We start from the raw sequence: 18714 nt of genomic DNA on the forward strand, positions 1-18714 counted from the left end.
CTACCTTAGGTTAAGTCTTTTCTCTTTTCCCTTGCTAATACTTCCTTATCAACAGGAACAGTTGGCCCTGGTGATGGGGGAACAGAAACAGGAATTTTCCAAGCATACTGCACCTCTTCACCCATCTTACAGGACAACACTCTGGAGGATATTCTCTTTTCCCCCTCCCAGTCCTCAGCCCTGCCAGCAATTCCCCTGCACAGCTTCCAGCTCCGGTGGTGTGAACATCAGAAATAGAAGGGGGCCCTGCATAGGGAATGCAGAACAAGCATATGCTGCCTCCTGAGGCTGTATAGCCAGGGGCAGATTCCACTGTTTTACCCCTAAAGGCGGTGGGGCCAGTCAATCAACAAGAGAATCAATCTCACTATTACTGGCCCTTCACTGCAGCTGATCTTTATAATTGGAAGAGAAAAAAAAAAATGCCCAATTCTCTGAAAACCCTAGGGAGGTCATTGGTCTCTTATACAGTATCCTTTTTACCCACCAGCCAACTTGGGATGATTGTCAACAGCTTTTGCAGATTCTTTGCAGAAAAGAAACACATCATTTTGGAGACCCTCAGAGAACATTCTGGGAGCTAATGACATTCCAACCCAGAATCCTGCTGATATCAATGATGGATTTCCCCTCAGGAAACCTGGCTGGGACTACAATATGGGTGAAGGTAGGGAGCATTTTCAAGTCTACTGCCAGACTCTAATGACAGGTCTCAGAGAAGCTGCTTGGTGACCCATAAATTTGGCCAAGGTTTATGATGTCAGGCAAGACCTCAACAGTATTTCTTGAGCAGATTATGGATGCCTTTTGCCATTATACACAGTTGGAGCCAGAGGAAACAGAAAATTCTAACACAGTAGCACTGGTGTTTATCAATCAGTCGACACCAGACATTAGAAGAAAGTTACAATAGTTAGAAAGATTAGGAGAAAAGTCATTGAGACATTTGTGGAGGTTGCTGAGAAGGTGTGTCACAAGAGAGAAACCAAACATTAAAAAAAAAATATTAAGACAGAAAAGATATTGAACAGAGACTTGGCCAAAGTCCTTATGGCCAATAATATTCTGGACCCAAGAGAGAGGAAGTACCAGCTCTGGTGTATTGTTGAAGGGAAGAAGCCTAGAGGAGGCTCCTCAATAAACATTAGGTAAGAACCAATGTGCCTTCAATAAAGAGGAAAGATATTGAGCTAAAGATTGCCCAAGGAGAAAGCCTACAGTTAAGACAATGGTCACCAAAGAAGAGGGGCGGGGGGGCTGTACTTTCTCCTGAAACCCAGGGCCAGGGTAATCCTTAGAGTGGAGGGGAAGCCTCTAAACTTCCTGGTGGATACTACAGCTTAACATTCAGTGCTCTTAAAGGCTGAAGGGCTGCTGTCTTCCAAGAAGTCTTGGGTCCAGGTGGCCACAGGCACCAAACAATATCCACGAACTACCTGAAGAACAGTGGACTTAGAAATGGTATAGGTAACCCATTTGTTCGTGGTCATCCCCAAATACCCTTACTCCTTACTGGGGAGGGATATCCTAGCAAAAATGAGGGCCCACATTCATTTTAAACCTGGGGAAGTCCAGTTATTGGATTAGAATGGTAATCTGATTCAGTATGTAGATGACTTTTTAATTACAGCAAAAACTAAAAAGAGTTACCAGACAAGGACTCAAAATTTCCTACAGGCTCTCAGGAACTTGGGGATATCAGTGTTGACACTTAACTTCACTTCTGAGACTGAATATAGACAATACAAGGCACCAACTGCCCCTGAACAAGATTTAGATGTTTGGTTGAAAATGTTTCCCCAGGCATGGACAGAAGCTAGAGACATGGGCTTGGCAAAACGTTGACCACCTATGTAAAGCTTAAACCGGGGGCAGACCTAGCATGAGTACACCAATATCCTATGTCTCAAGAGACACAGAAAGGAATCATTCCCTTCCCACCCCCATATTGGAAAATTTCTGACACTGGGAGTTCTCAGGCCATGTCAATTGGCATGAAATACTTTATTATCGCCCATGAAGAAGCCAAATACCAATGACGATCACCCTGTCCAGGAGCTACGAGAAGTTAACTGCAGGATGATGGACATAAACCCCATGATGCCTAAACCTTTATACTTTACTGAGCTTGTTGCTGCCAGATTGTAAATGGTATTTTGTTCTTGACCTAAAAGATGTCTTTTTGAGTCTACCTTTGGCTCCTAAAAGCCAGAAGTATTTTCCCTTTGAATGGTGTGATCCTGAAAGAGACATTAATGGACAATTCACCTGGACTTACCTGGCCCAAGGCTATAAGAATTCACCCACCATTTTTGATGAAGCTTTGCATGAGGATGTGGGTGAGTACCGGGCTAATAACCCAAACATAACTCATCTTCAGTATTTAGATAACCTTTTATTATGGCAAAACTAAAGTGAGTTGCCAGACAGGGACTCAAAATTTCCTACAGGCTCTCAGGGACATGGGATATTGGGCATCTGAAAACAAAACAAAACAAAACAAAAAACCACAGCTCTGTAAAACATTATCACAATTGCCCAGCAGAGAGACAACTCCAAATTTTACTCAGGTTCACTGCCAAAGAAAAAGAAGCTAAAAGATGAAAAAGCAGGAAGTCATGGTGCTTTTGGCTTCACATTGGTAGAGACAGCAGTCCTGGATTGCTCTTTACAGTTAGACTTTGATAAGCCTAATTGTAAACCCACTGCCAGCAGCTATGGGCCCAAATCAGGTTCTGACAAACCCTAAACCTGTGCTAACACCATCTTCTAGACTAGTGACTACTTTATCATCAGTCACCCAATCACAGAGACCAGAACTTTTCCCAGAACACTCAGAAAGAGTCGATGCACTCTGGTCAATGATATTAAAGACCTTTCAAATTCTAAATGTCTCCATCTCCAAGTCAAAACTTACTACCTCTTGTTGGTTATGTTATAATGCTAGACCCTCTTTTATAAAGATATTGGGCTAATAGCTAAATATAATGTGTCTAAAACAGATACTGCATACAGATGGTCACAAAAAGGTCCAGTTTTAACCCTACAGACCATATCGGGGCAAGATATCTGTCTAGGGAAAGTTTCCTATCACATTAATACCTCTACAATGAGTCAATTCTCACAGTTCATTCCAAATTAATTATTCCCCCAGAACAGACATGGGTCTGTTCAGTGGGACTGACCCCTTTTGTACATAGAGAAGTCCTTAATTCCTCTACCCCAAAAGAGTTCTACATTTTAGTTCAATTAGTGCTCCATATAACCTATTATTCAGAACAGACAATACTGAGAACTGTGATAGGACACGTTAAAAGAGACCTCATAAAATGTAAAAGGGAACCCATCTCTTTAACCCTAGCTTTAATCTTAGTGGCAAGACTAGCTGAAACCAGCACTGAGATAACTACATTAACATTACAGGAGAATTACAATAGTTTAAAGGCAGACATAGATAAAGATACCCAACACCTAGCAAAGTCCATTTCACACTTATTGATTTATGTAGAATCTCTAGCTAAAGTAGTGCTACAAAATAGGTGAGGATTAGACTTAGTGTTTCTATAATAAAGAGGGCTATGTGTTGCTTTGTGTGAGGAGTGTTTTTTCTATGTCAACCATTCTAGAATTATTACAAAATCATTAGCCAAAGTTAGAGAAAGTATAGATAGACACCAGAGAAAATGAGAAAATTCCAAAAGTTGGTATTACTCACTGCCCTGGCCTGAGCTGCTGCTCTGGTCCATGGGTCAGTCAACAGGGACTGACAGAGAGAGAGAAAGAGAGAGAGAGAGAGAGAGAGAGAGAGAGAGAGAGAGAGAGAGAGAGAGAGAGAGGGAGAGAGAGAGGATGGAGGGGCAAGAGACATGAAGAATGAGATAAGACAGAGGGTTTGATCAAGTCTCTTATTGAAAGGAAATCCTGGGTGTTTATATGCTTTTCTACATGCCTTGAGTTGTCCGTGGACAAGCAGGGGAACACAGCTGAAGGCACTTTTCCACGTGCCTTGCAGCTGGGGGCACTAAACAGCAAAACAAGATATGTGGGACAAACAAGATGTTTATCAGAGTGTGTTCAACTGTTGTGGGCTGTTGAAAAACAAGTTTCTTGTCGGGGTATATGGCCTGAGATGGTTGCAAAGATGATAGCCACTTTTTGCTAGGAGTCGACTCCCAACAACTCACTGTTTGATTCCTTCTCCTAGTTAACAACTCCCACTTCCACTCTCATGAGACTCTTGGTTATTCTCTTACTCTTCCTGACTTTTGGACCATGTGCTATCAATAAGCTTTTACAATATATAAAACAGAGACTGGAAACTATTCAACTGATGATAATGAGGTCACAATATCAACAAATTAGCACAGACAATACAGATCTTGAAGAGCTCAGGATTGGCCTCTAAATATACTAAACAAACATTATCAGCTTAAAGGCTAACATTTCTTTACCCCTCTACCCAATCATGTAACACCAAGGCTAGAATACCCCAGCTTGTGCATTTTCCCTATAGAAAGCCTAAGCATATTCCATGATGGGTAAAGAAGGCATTCTTGTCAGAACCATCTAAGACAGGCTCAGTCTGGTTTATGCAATAAAAAAGGGGTAAATGTGGAGAGCTTTTGGGGCTGCCTGGCAGGAATCTGACATTGGTCAAGGACAGGGGAATGAAGTGCAAGTAGTAATATATATATATATATATATATATATATATATATATATATATATATTAAAAGCATCTTTTTTTAAGAAACAGTTGTATGGATCTCTTCCATCTTGGCTGATGACCTCATCCAGATAGAAGCAAGTACATGACTGGCAGCCATGTTTACTAAGATAAAGGGTACATGGCAGCCATGTCTTCTAAGGTAAAGGGATACATGCCATATAATTTCAACATCTTAAGATGAATACATGGTATAAAGCAAAATTGTAAATTTTTTTCACTGCTACTGAACCCTCTGTTGATTATTGTATCTCATTTTACACAAAATTGACAATAATTGATTGGTATCGGTTTTGCATAGTGATAAAAATTTAAGTTTATAACCGTCTACTCATATTAACAAAAGCTGGTTTCCAATGTATGTCAAACTACTAATCTTTGCTAGATTTCAACACCAGACTTCTAAAATATAAGATAAAAATACAGCATATGTTCAATGAATAGGGAATATTTGATAAATTTCTAAGTTTTATTTAGGTTCACAGTAAAATTTGTCAAGCTTTTTTGTTTTTGCTCACTGTTAAGCTTTAGCTACTTGGATAAACAAAATTATAACCAAATATGATATTCTATGATGGTATACCATAAAAGAACCAAGAAAGTTCCCAGGCTCCCTTGGGACCATATTTATGGTTTAAATTTTCCTAAATTTATGGTTTATTTTGATGCTAAAGGATCTACAATTAAATCTTCAACTCAGATTTTAAGGCTCAATCTTACCATGGATAAAACTGTAAAAATCCTAATTTTATAAAAGCTATTAACTTATCATAAATTGTTAACAGTAATTAAATCATAAAAATTAATAGCAAGTCACACAAATCAAATTAATTAATGACTTATAATCATTATTAATTATAGAAATAACCCTTACTTAGCCTCTTGCATATGTTTTCAAAGTGAAGCCTAAAGCAAAATGTCAGGTATACTTAATATATAGATGGTCTTCAAATTCTTCTGAGATCTGCTGAATGTTATTTAAGATATTTAATAATTATAGAGACAAATACCTCACTCTTAGCAGAAACATTTATGGTCTCCAAAGAAAATAGATGGGGCATGACAACTCCATCTAAATTGTGGTAGAGCTAACCACTGGGATAAACTGTTTTAGCTTTCCTTCTAGGCTCCACCCCACAGTTACCTAGCAACAGCCAGGTATGCCTGACTTACTATAAAAGGGGCTTTTTTGATCCCTCCTCACTCACTCTCTTATCCTCTCATTCTCTTACTCTCCTACTCTCAACCCCTTTCTCCCTCTCTCCATATGTTCCTGGCCAGTCTCTCTCTCTCTCTCTCTCTCTCTCTCTCTCTCTCTCTCTCTCTCTCTCTCTCTCTCTCTCTCTCTCTCTGGCTTCTCTTCCTAAATAAACTCTTTTCTCTACTAAACCTGTCATATGGCTGTTATCTTAGGGGGAAGGGATGCCTCAGCATGGGCCCACAGCACCCCCTCCCACCTCTCCATGCCTTGTGCCTCTACCAACATAATCCTGGCTCTTCTTTCTTTTTATAAAACACAACACAACAAACTATCCTATGCCTTGCCTGCTGCAAAGGCTCTGTACAAACTGGACAGTTTGGGGTTGGTTGCCATACTTTTCCTGGTCAAAGTGAAGTCCATTTTCTAAAATTCCTCTACAGAAAAAACACTTGACAGACAAAGGCCACACTGTTCTGTATAACAGCTGGAGATTAAATGCTGTTTTGTGTGACAGCAAAAAGTCCTACAACTACTGTCTCTGTCCCTAAGAAAGTCATAGAGATCAAGGGAACTTAAAGTAACCCATCTAGATAATGGGGAAGTAACCCATCTAGGTAATGGGAAAGTCTCTGTCATTTTAATCAATGCATAGAAAATTTAGATTTTACTACCAGGTATAATTCCCAGATTTAGATGGTATAAACTGACTAAAAGTAACTTTAACAGCTGCAGGCACACCAGCTTCTCCCCTAAGGCTTCAACTGCCTTCTCAGTTTTCTTCATATGTAAAAGTAAGGCCTCAGGCCGGACCTTTCTAGAGGTACTACTGGGTCTCCAGAGAAAGACAGTTTACCTTGCTACCACACTCTGAAAGATGAAACTCACAAAACAGGTTTCCATGTAATTTTTACTATTTCTTTATTTAAACGAAAATGCTTTACAATGTCTGCTCTCAGGAAACAACTTCCTGGGTTTCATGGTAAATGATTGGACTAAAAAACAGTTTAAAGTTTATGTAACTTCTGAGGGTCTACAAAGTGTTCTAAGGTATATAAATACAAGTTGTAAAGGTTTGAGGACGTGAAGCTTAAGTTGTAAACATCTAAAGAACTGTTTTAATATAGGTAAATAGCAGCTATAAAGGTCTAAGAAAATGCTTGAAGGTACGTGTTAGCATTCCTTCTATGTTCTGCCCAACTGTTACTGTAGAAACTTAAGATTAAAAAGAAGCTCCAATTTCGGTTTCAACTCAAAAAATAACTGGGCCAGGACATCCCCGGAGGAGCACATTCCAAAGACTTAAACACACATTCTAGGAAAAGGGCTTAAGATAAAGTGATCAGGAAGCGGGACCCTTAATGTAATAAACCTGGGTAAACAGAAGCCATTTAGCTAACACTCATTGTTATAAAGATAATGTGCAAATCTGAGTTACCTAAAATCCGGGCCTGGGAATGGCCGTTGGAGTTCAGCCTTTGTGGTTATTGTTTAAGAGGTAATTATATAACTGCCCTCGTGAATTCTGTGAAAATGGTATATAAACTGCCCTTAGCTTTAGTCTGGGGTTCCTCTTCCCCTGCGTGCAAGGGAGCCCCAGTGCACTGGTTATTATCATTAAACCTCATGTTTTTGCAGTGAATCCTTTGTCTGTGAGTGTTTCTGCAAGAGCGTGTCCCCTGGTTTTGGATCTTTGGGTCCAACATTACCTAGCAATAGCCAGGTAGGTCTGGCCCCTCCCTCTCTTTCTCTCTCCATGTGTTCCTGGATATCTCTTTTCCTCCTCCTCTTCCTCCTCCTCCTCCTCCTCCTCCTCCTCCTCCTCCTCCTCCTCCTCCTCCTCCTCCTCCTCCTCCTCCTCCTCCTCTTCCTCTCGCTCTCTCTCTCTCTCTCTCTCTCTCTCTCTCGTTCTCACTCTCTCTTTCTGCCTCTACTCCCTTCTAGACCTCCCTTCCCATGCCCCCAAATAAACTTCATTTTACATGGTTGGTACCTCAGTGGGGATGAATGCCTCGGCATGGGCCTACTAAGGCCCCCGACACCCACCTCCCCACAGCATCATACTGCACTTTACAAAATGTATCAGTATGTAAATGTAATTTCTATAGGTATAAGAAAGTAATTTAAGATATGTAAAAACTGAGAAATGTTTCAGAATTCTATCCCTCCCTATGACATTGTTAAATTAACACTTTAAAAGTTTATAGTTTTAATATTTATCAGTGGAGTTTTGATAAGCTATTAATCTAGCTCTGGTAAGAATTGGCTACTATTATCATAATCACAAGCTCAAGATTTTAGATTTCCTTTGTTTTTTTTTCTTAGTATAGACTTGAAAGTGTTGCTCAATGTGCTAAGAATATCTCCGTCCAATTTATATACCCAGAACTCTGGAAAGCATGTTAATGCTTTTAACACAAGATCATTTTGAGTCCTAGAGCTTCTACTGTAAGGTCCATGATTCACCAAATACAAATAGTATGTAAAGATAAAGAGTGTTTTATTCTGCAGAAGTCCCCTAGACAGACTCCAGCAGTGGATCATGGACCTTTACATTTGGGTGCTTGTCCAGGATAGATGTCTTCTGACCACTTATTTACCTTCCTTAAATCTTGCACAGGCTTAGTCATTAGAATGGGGCTTCTTGACCAGAAGGAGGGGAGTGTGCCATGCTGATTGGCAAGGAATCAGAATCCCTGCCTCCCAGAGCTGATTAATATGAGGGGTAATCTCTGTTCTGGCTTTTTTAGGCATTTTAAATGTAGCCTGATTCAGGCTGGAGTAGCCTCAGCTTTTTTTTTTTCAAAATGCTTTATCAATATTTGTATAAACATATATACTTATACACATATACATATATAAACAATAATTAAACAATAAGATGTATTCAAAAAGTATGGGGGGTTGGGGAAAGTGTGAGAAAGGAGAGAAAGGGGGCATTATGTAAATACAGTGTTCATATATGAAATTCTCAAAAAGGAATCCAGTTTTTTAAAATGTTCAACAGATTAACTAACATTTTACAATATGAAAATAAATATGACCTATAATTATGTTAAAGGACATTTTAACTCACTACAAACTTTGATGTTTAAAATGAGATCAATAAAGATTATTTTACCCAGCATACTATCAAAAACCACAATAACGTTTTATAATTCAAAGTATTTCTGAGAACAAGAAAATAGATTGTCAGGAGCTGAGTCAGCAGAACCAGGGGAACACTGTGTGTGTGTGTGTGTGTGTGTGTTTATCAAATCATAATTTTTACTTTTTAACATGGGTGTTATAAACACAAAAATACAAGATGTGGTAGCCCCAGCTTTTAGTTGAACTAGAACTGGGGTCTGATGTAGGGTAAGTCCCATTGGATTTTTTTCTGCCCAGACTTTGGGGACTTCTGCAAGAGATATTTGAAGTAATGGGCTTAGAGATAGGGCTGGTTGAGGGAACAGTTTGTATTCCTCTTCTAAGGCCAAGGTCAGAACATGGATGGGGCCATTATTATCTAGCACTTCCACTCTCTCTAGACCAAAATGTATTTGGGTTCCCATTTTGATGAGAAGGTCTCTTCTCAGCAGGTGGTATGGGCACCCAAGGATGATCATGAGTGGGTTACCAGCCCCACTCCCAAGTCCACCTTTCTTCGAGTAGTCCATGGATATGGTTTAGTGCCAATAGCCCCCTTACACACATGTTCTTTGATTTAGCATGGCCCCAGAGGTTGTTTCAAAATAAATTGTGCCCTTGTGTCCACCAGAAAGTCTATGGACTTTCCCTCTACTTTTAGGGTTGTCCAGGGCTTATAAAGGGGATTGAGCCCAACACCCTCTGTCATCTAGTTCTTCTAATTCCAAAACCTTTGGGTCCTCTCTTTGATTTTTCTTAGGATACTCATTCTTCCGATAGTCTTTTCCCTTGCAATTGGCACATTGGTTCCTCTCTAATGGAGGACAGGTTTTTCCTTCAGTCAGGGCTGGCTTACCTTTGCCCCTTCCATGAGCTAGGTTTTCCAGCTCTTTTTTTCAGGAAATCCATGACTCATGGCATCTAATAACACTTTCACCAGTCTGTAAGTCCTGGGGATCTCCCAGTTGTTGAAAACCTTCTCAGCTATGGTTACTAACTCAGTCAATTGCTTAACTGCAAAGCCATGCAGGGGCTGAGACTTTTGATGGATGTCAGGGGCAGCTTGGTTAACAAAAGCCATGTTCACAGCTGACTGGTACTCTCTGGCTTCTGGGTCAAAAGAGTGTAGGTCCTATAGGCTTCACAAAGTTTTTTATAGATATTCCCCGGGGCTTTCTTTCTTTTCCCTGTATCACCTGGCTCATCTTAGATAAATTTGTGGGCCATCTGGCAGCTTCTTGGAGACTTCTTGGAGATCAGAATCTGGTAGTAGACCCGGAGCCTCTACTTACCTTCAGCAGTGTTAAAATCCCAGTTGGGTTGAGTCAAAGGAAAGACTGCATGGGTAGATACTAGCCTGGACATGAGTGGGCAATCTATTTGTGCCCAGAACCACTTCCAGGCAGCTCCCACAATTTTATCTCTTTCATCTAAAGAAGACCTGGGGAAACTACTCACAGTTATCCTAGGTGGGCAAGTAAGTCAGCATGATTGAATCTAGAAGACCTGTGAGACCTGAGGGTCTTTCTGAAAATGGGGCATTCTGCAATTTCCAGTTGTAAAGACCATTACTAGAGAATGATGCATAAATCCTATGTTATGCCCAATTCAAGAGAATCCCTGGAGACCACCAGGAACCACAACTCCAAGGTAAGCACAGGAGAGTCTTTTTATATGAGTTTAAACCCAGGACACAGCTTTTCTGTGTGACAGGTTAGGGCTAGAGGCTTAGGCCTTTTTTTTAATTCAATATTTTATCTATTTACATTTTAGATGTTATCCCTTTTTCCCATTTCCTGCCTGCATTAACCCCCTATCCCATCCCTCCTCCTCCTTTTTTGCATTTATACTGTTTAAATTACATGCAAGGATTAAGGTCAGTTCTAGGTTGATGAACTAGCAGTTCATATATACATATTTTTTTTCTAGTAGACATATTTTTTAATGAGTTGAATGCAAGTTTCACACACATATACATACACACAAAGAGTTGATTTACACATATACATAGAGTAAGTTGTAGGTAATAAAGATTACCTATGTATAAGTCTTTAATTATAAGCCCTTTTTATAAATTTAAAGACAAATTTTGTTACAGATATTATAGATTTTTAAACTATATCCAATGAACTTACAAATCCTATTATAGAGTTTACAGCATATTCTTAAGAGGATTTTTGGGAGCAAAGTGCTATACATCATAGCTATAAAGAGAAATCACAGAAATATGAGATTTTTAAGAGTAAGAATTAGAATTTCAGAGATATGAGACTTTTCGAAGTGTAGAACAGAGCAAGTTTAGTTACAAGAGACTTGAGGATCATTGTTTGTGCATTGGCATTTGTTATGATTTGTGAGACACAGGAAACCAATCTTTTTTTTCCCCCTGTAGATCTACATTGAGGGCAAGTTGTTTGAATCAAGGAGGAGGGAGAGTTGTGTAATGATTTCAATATGCTTGGTGCAGGAAGTGGCACTATTAGGATGTGTGGCATTGTTGGAGTAGGTGTGTCACTTTAGGTGTGGGCTTTAATACCCTTGTCCTAGCTGCTAAAGGTAGCTAGTCTTCCAGCAACCTTCAGATGAAGACTTAGAACTCTCAGTTCTGCCTGCATCATGCCTGCTTGGATGCTGCCATGCTCTCACTTTGATGATTACGGACTGAACCTCTTAACCAGCCAGCTAACCATAATTAAGTGTTGCCTACTAGTCTACTAGGACATGGTGTCTGTTCACAGCAGTAAAACCCTAACTGAGACTGGTTACAAAACAGTATTCTGTTGGAAGGAATTTCTATAAGCTCTATGAGGGAGATGAGTGGGAAGAAACTGGGGAACTGTAGGTGGGAACTAAGAGATAGCACAATGGGACTGAAAGCTATGAGAGACCAGGGCAGGGAATAGAACTGGTAATGTCTCTAATATCGAGATTTAGGTCAGTGTAGCAGGCCAGCTCCAAGAAATATAAATAGGAAGTTGCCTATGTGGTGGCTGCCCCAGGGGCATAGTAGGCTTCAGAAGCTAGAGAGATAGTTACAGCATTGACAAGGAGAGGAATGGAAAAGAAGGAACAAGCAGGAACTCCATCTGAGGGAGGGTTCTAATATTGTAGATACCACAATGATATAGAGACACTGCAGGACTTCCAGGAGAGAGGCAAAAGACAGAAGGGACACAACTGCAGAGCAAAGGACTTAAGGAAACTACAAGCTCTGAGACTTAGCAGGAAGCTCCTAGATGGAAGTTAGGAAATTTACAATGGATAGGTTTAGAAAGGCTGAAAGAGAGATAGCACAGGTAGCAAGAGAAAAGGGGAAAGTCTGTGTGAATATTGCAGGCCAGAACCCAGAGCTTCAAGAGACAAATGATTAGAAAACAGGTAGAGGGAAGCAACAGCTGAAAAATCAGACTCTAGAATTTGGAATCAATTATTGTAGGTGACAGAAGCCACTGCAGCTGGCTCATTCCTTTGTCCCCTCCCCTCCTCCCCCCTTCTGCTAGATCAGGCTTGGAAGCTCCCATTTTGCAACAAACTTACCATCAACAGTGTGTGTGTGTGTGTGTGTGTGTGTGTGTGTGTGTGTATTTGTAGACAAGATACCATCCTCTGCCCTGCCTCTGCCCACCCCCCCCACCCCCCCACCCCCAAAAATGGAAAGAAATAGGGCTTGGACTTGGAGTAAAGAAAAAAGAAATGGGGAATGGGGAACTTCTTTTTGTTGCATTTTCACCTGTTGGATTCACTCAAAAGTCCTGATACCAAGTCTCCTCAGGTTCTTAACCCTCACCCCACTGAGCATAGTAACAACCTATTGAATAGCTTGTGTCTTCCTTTTTCAGTTCTCCCTGGGACCTGGGAATGGCCTGGTACAGGCATAGGATATTTCTCTTGTCCTCCCCATGGAAATAGCATCATCTATGTCTTCTGGCTCTCCCTTTTAATGGTTGTTAGACAACCTCCAGCCTGTTTTTCTGGTGCCTGAGTGGAAGGACCCCAAATTTCTAGTCTCAACATCCCTTAGATAATCAATCCACTGTCATTGACTAACAACATTCTAAATTTAAACGTTACTCAAGACCCTTAAAAATTCTGGATGTGATTAGGGAGAAAAAAAAGAGGATCTATAAATTTGTTTTAAACTGGGAGCCCTGAGCCTGACCTAACAGAAAAGCATTACAATAAATGCTATAAACTGTGCTTCCTGGTTTGAATACTCTTATATTTGTTACCATTTTCAAGGTAAGGGCTCTAGGAAGAACAGGTAATATGTCAGATTTAGGTTCTTTTTCTAAATATAATGTGAAAACAGAACATTAAAGCTGCATGGACATAAGTTAAAAATGACTTTACATTAAAGAAAAAGGAAGAATACCAACTCAGACAGACAATGCCCTGAGCAGCCACAGGCCACACCCACCAGAAGACCCAACCATCCCCTATGCCTTCTCTTCCCTCCTCTGTATCCCATCTCCCAACTCAGGTAGACACTCCCTGCTCAACCACAGAGGTGACACCTGACAAAAGACCAGACCCAATTCTTAGAGTTACCCCTAGTGCATCAACAGGAAACCAGCTGAAGCATCTTTCCCCCTTGTTCATGCTTTCTGTGCATGCCACAGACCATCCCCTCTGCCTGTTTCTTCCCACCTTATGACCGTTTCTGCCAAGGACCATCCTTGCCTTGGAAAGGGGATCTGAGGAAGTAGTGTCTGGGAGCAATGCAACAAACAACTCCAAGTCCAATTGTGTGTTACAAACTGATGGCCTAAGTTCTGCTTGAGACAGCTTCCCAGATTGTGCTCTCTCTCCTCTCCCTCTCCCCCTCCCCCTCCCCCTCCCCCTCCCCCTCCCCCTCCCCCTCCCCCTCCCCCTCCCCCTCCCCCTCCCCCTCCCCCTCCCCCTCCCCCTCCCCCTCCCCCTCCCCCTCTCTCTTTCTGTTCTGCCTAAGACAACATTCTCTTGCTATTCTAAAACTTCTCTGGATAGATCATCACTTGCAGATCAAAAGCCCAGTCTTTTATTTATATATCAATTCAATCATTACCTCATGTTCCCTTTTGTTTATCCTATGAAGCAGCATCCCATGATTCTAGCACCTTGATTCTTAGAAAAAGACAGCAAGAACAAGCACAGACAATAAGATAACTGGGTGGGACCCTGCCCTGAAATTAATGTTCTTACTATGCCTGAGGCCTGGACCTAAACTCCCTCTGTTCCAGGCTGAACTTGAACTCAGAGGAATCTGCCTGCTTTTGTATAAACAAAACAAAACAAAACAAAGCAAAACAAAAAAGTAAAACAAAATTCAGCTGGGGGGTTGGTGTCCTGTCCTGTGATCACCACTCGCTAAAAGTTTTTATCTCTTTTCTTAGTATCTTTCCAACAAGCTGTCTCATACTTACAGTGTAACTGCCTCTGTTCATTTAGATGTATGAAGCTCCTTATACAATTCGTATTGCAACCTTATATTTTCATAGTTGAGAAATTATATATTTTTGAATTCATCTTTTCATTGTTTTTTCCTGCAGCCCTGCAGCCTTAAGAGCTGTCCTGAAGATCACAGCATCCTACCATATTGTCCTTCTGGCTCTGTTTCAGGGGCAGAAAATATGCCACTCTCTACCTTACATGGCTAAGTGGAACACAGCAACCTGTAATTAGGGAATGCCTACCAAAAGACCCAACTATCCCCTCTACCTTCCCTTCACTTCTCTGTGTCCCAGCTCCCAACTCAGGCAGACACTCTTACATAATTACATACAGGCACAATTACATACAAGCCATACCTGCAAGAAGGTCAGGCATGCTGCCCTTGGAACTTCCCCATTTTATCTGTTACCTCAGACTCAGTTTTCAAGGTCTAGTACCCCTAATGCTCTGTTCTCTCCATGCCTCCTGTGGATCCCTCAGACCATCTCCCCCTGGCCTCCCCTTTCCCACCCACCAACACCAGCATGGATTGCATTTGAACAACCCAGCCAAGTAGGCCAGTAGAAGAGGCAACACTTAGCCAACATGCTCTCTAAAAATACAGAGAAAAAAGAAACGAAGGAGCAAAACTACCACCAAACCAAGACAAATCCAGAAATTAGTACCTAGACTTATAATCACTCCAAAAACAGACTCCTAGATTCCAGCATAATCAAAGCAGTGACAGCAATATATCTTTACCAGAGCCTAGCCATCCTATCATGGCAAGCTCTGAATAATCCAACATAGCTGAGACACAAGAAAATAACCTTAAAACCAACTATCTGATGATGATGATATAAATCCTTAAAGAAGAAATAAATATAAGTTCTTACAGAGAAAATGAATAAATCCCTCAAAAAGGTATGGACAGCACAAAAAATTGGAGAAAGTTAACAAATCTCTTTGAAGGAAGTCAAGAAACCCAAAAGAAACAAAGAGGTGAAGAAAATGAATAAAACTGTTCAAGACCTGAATTACATCTAAAATTTCTTCCAATTAATTTAAGAACATTACTTTTTCTTTTTTGGACTGTGAGTCTTTGGCCAATATTTGAGAAGTGCCATTCCCACTGGTTCAGTGAGGGTGCTGTTCTCTAAAACTGCATGACACAGTATGCCAGCTTGGGATGGTAGACACTAGGGGACCTCACTTTGTGCAAGGGCAGCAACACCTTCAAAAGGAAAATCTTGTACTCTGTCTCATAGATAAACCTATAAAATATATTATTGATCTGTTTCCTGATGTAAGCGCACAGGCCTAAGAACTTCACATAGATTCTGTGCAGGGTCGTTTTTAAAAAATCTCTCCCCCAAGGATCCTCGCTGTCAAAGAGTTCTATAAGCTGCAATACAAACTTCCTATCAATACATTCCTTTGCTATATTGGGCTGAAAATCTGGAGACTCTAAAAATCTTTTAAAAAAAAAAAAATCATAAACAAGCTGCGGATGAGGCCTGGCTGCTTCTAACCTTGGTTCATCTCCTCCTGGGTCGAATTCTGCTCCCGTAGGATTGGAGGAGGGTGGCAAGGTTCAAAACATATTAACCGCAAACATATGGATGGTTTCGGGGTAAATGGGCATTGTGATCGCGTTCAGGTTGTGGGTGATATGTTCCACCATTTCACTTAGCACAGCTCGCTTTACTTCCTTCCACTTCAGGTCACTCAGTGGGTCAGAAGCAAAGTCAAAGAGGACACAACACTGACGTAGCTTCTGGATGAAAAGCTTCTCTTGACCCGCAGGAAGAACATTTTGTAAAGATGGGAGTTTTTGCAGTTCTCTCTTATTGCTGGCATCAAACCATGAAGAGTTCTGCCATTTGTCTTTCTTCACAGGGACTATGATTGGCTGAGGAACTGGTACTTTTATTTTAGTAGATGTCAAAGACTGGACAGCTGCGAGGCTGTTTTTCATGCTGGCTATCTCTGCTTCTGCTGTATCTTGTCCTTCTTTTGAACCTTTTCCACTTTTCACCAGTTTTGGTGGTTCGTTCTCTTTCTTGTTTTTATTCGGCATGGCTGGTGTGGACCGAGGTCTCTGCAACTCCTGCAGCCGCCCGCTGTCACTGCTGCTGCAGCAGCAGAAATGCCCCTGGCCCAGCCATCATGCTGTCCCAGCTGCCACTGCTGCCACCCAGGACTGAGTTGCTCATCTGCCTCTTTTCCAGGCTCCCCTTCCAACTTTTTGACATTGCATTTCTTCAATTTTTCCTTTTCTAAAATTTCTTCCTCATCCTCAGAACTGGAGCTGTTCTCCATCTCTTGCAAGGATTTCTTAGCTGCATCATCCTGTGCCACTACTTGTAGGGAGGAACTCCTAGTTCCCATGGCGCAATCAAAACGACCAAACTCTCATAGTGCTACTTACTACTTTCAGTTTGATCCCACGCCGCTTCTCCAATATGTTTCACTCACTGAGCTGTCCGGTGGCTCCTTCCAGGAAAGATCCCATCAGATTCTCGTCTCTTTCCCGATCTCAGTGGGATCTCCACTTGACAGCGCTGGCGCTGCCTGCTGGTATGGAGCTTGGGCTAGGTCTGGGGGATTAAACAACTACTCAAACTCGGGTCATTCGCTGTGAGAGAATGCCAATGTCTTTACTGGGTAGGTTCAATATATACACCAAGCCAGGGAAGGAAAAACACAAACTCAGGAAAAAACAGGAACTCAACTGGAGGGTAATAGGAAAACAGGAACCAAGAAGGGGACAATAGGATGTCAAGTGTAAATTCCTTTCCTGGGGCACCATCCTTCAACAGGATGTTTTGTTCTTGGAAAAACTGCAGAATGTTACTTTGCAGACAGCAGCACACGGAAAGTCTCAGCCAGGGCATAGCAGCCCTTTGGGGTCCTCCACTGTCCATTGGTTGGGTGCTAGTATCTGTATCTGACTCTTTCAGTTGTTTATTGGGCCTCTCAGTGGGCAGCTATACTAGGCTCCTGTCTGCAAGCACACAACAGCATCAATAATCGTATCAGAGCCCTTGATCTTCCCTTGAACTGCATCCCAATTTGAGCCTGTCACTGCACCTCCTTTCTCTCATGCTCTTCTCTGTTTTATCCCTGTAGTTCCTTAGGATAGAAACTATTCGGGGTCAGAGCTTTTGACTGTTAGATGGCAACCCCATTCCCCCCATTTGATGTGCTGTCCCTTCACTGGAGGTGGACTCTACAAGTTCCCTTCTCCCCACTGTAGAGCACTTTATCCAAGGTCCCTCTCTTTGAGTCCTGAGAGTCTCTCACCTCCTAGGTCTACGGTACATTCTAGAGTGTACCCCTATCTTCTAATTCCCGAAGTTGCCTGTTTCCATTATTTCTTCTGGGCCTCAGGGCTTCAGTCCTGTTCCCCCACCAATACCTGATAATGTTTCCCCTTCCCCTCACTGTCTCCTCTCCCACCTTGGTCCCTCCATCCCTCTGCCCCCTGTGAGAGCTTTCTTCCCCCTCACAAGTGGGATTAAAGCATCCTCACTTGGGCCGTGTGGCTTGTTAAACTTCTTGAGTCCTGTAGATTGTATCCTGGGTATTCTGCACTTTTTTGGCTAATATTCACCTATTAGTAAGTAGATACCATGCATGTCCTTTTGTGTTTGAGATACCTCATTCAGCATGATATTTTCTAGTTCCATCCATTTGCCTGCAAAACTCATGATGTCCTCTTTCTTAACAGCTGAGAAGTTGTATAAATGAACCACATTTTCTGTATTCATTCTTCCATTGTGGGACATTTGGGTTGTTTCTAGCTTCTGCCTGTCATAAAAAAGGCTGCTATGAATATAGTGGAATATGTGCCCTTGTGGCATGGTGGGATATATTTTGGGTATACGCCTAAGAGTTGTATTGCTGAGTCTTCAGCTAGAACTAATTTCCAATTTTCTAAGGAACATTCCAATTGATTTTGAAGACCCCCAGACTCGGGAGACCTTTCCTCAAGTCTCAGGAAATCACGACCACCCAAAGATCACAAGAAACCATACCTGGGTGCAATCAGCAGAGGCTTTATTAGGGAAGTTGGCTGGCCAAGGTCAAACCACAAGCTCTCTCAACAGCAGAGTTTGACCTCGAGTGGTAGGCTAAGGGGTCTTTTGTAGCATGGGGTGGGGAAAGGAAGGCATTTTCGCGTGGTTACACATGATTGGTTGTTTTTACAAATTTTGAACATAGCACTGGGAAGACCAAGGGAGGGAGG

General features: G+C 41.6%; 1 pseudogene; it reads right to left on the reverse strand.

Annotated features, from left to right (window-relative positions):
• Positions 1–1340: 1340 nt before the first annotated feature.
• Positions 1341–16542, reverse strand: LOC117724682 (serine/threonine-protein phosphatase 2A 56 kDa regulatory subunit gamma isoform pseudogene; annotated as a pseudogene).
• Positions 16543–18714: the final 2172 nt, after the last annotated feature.

Source organism: Arvicanthis niloticus, chromosome 20 (assembly GCF_011762505.2).
Source record: "Arvicanthis niloticus isolate mArvNil1 chromosome 20, mArvNil1.pat.X, whole genome shotgun sequence".
Lineage (NCBI taxonomy): Eukaryota > Metazoa > Chordata > Mammalia > Rodentia > Muridae > Arvicanthis > Arvicanthis niloticus.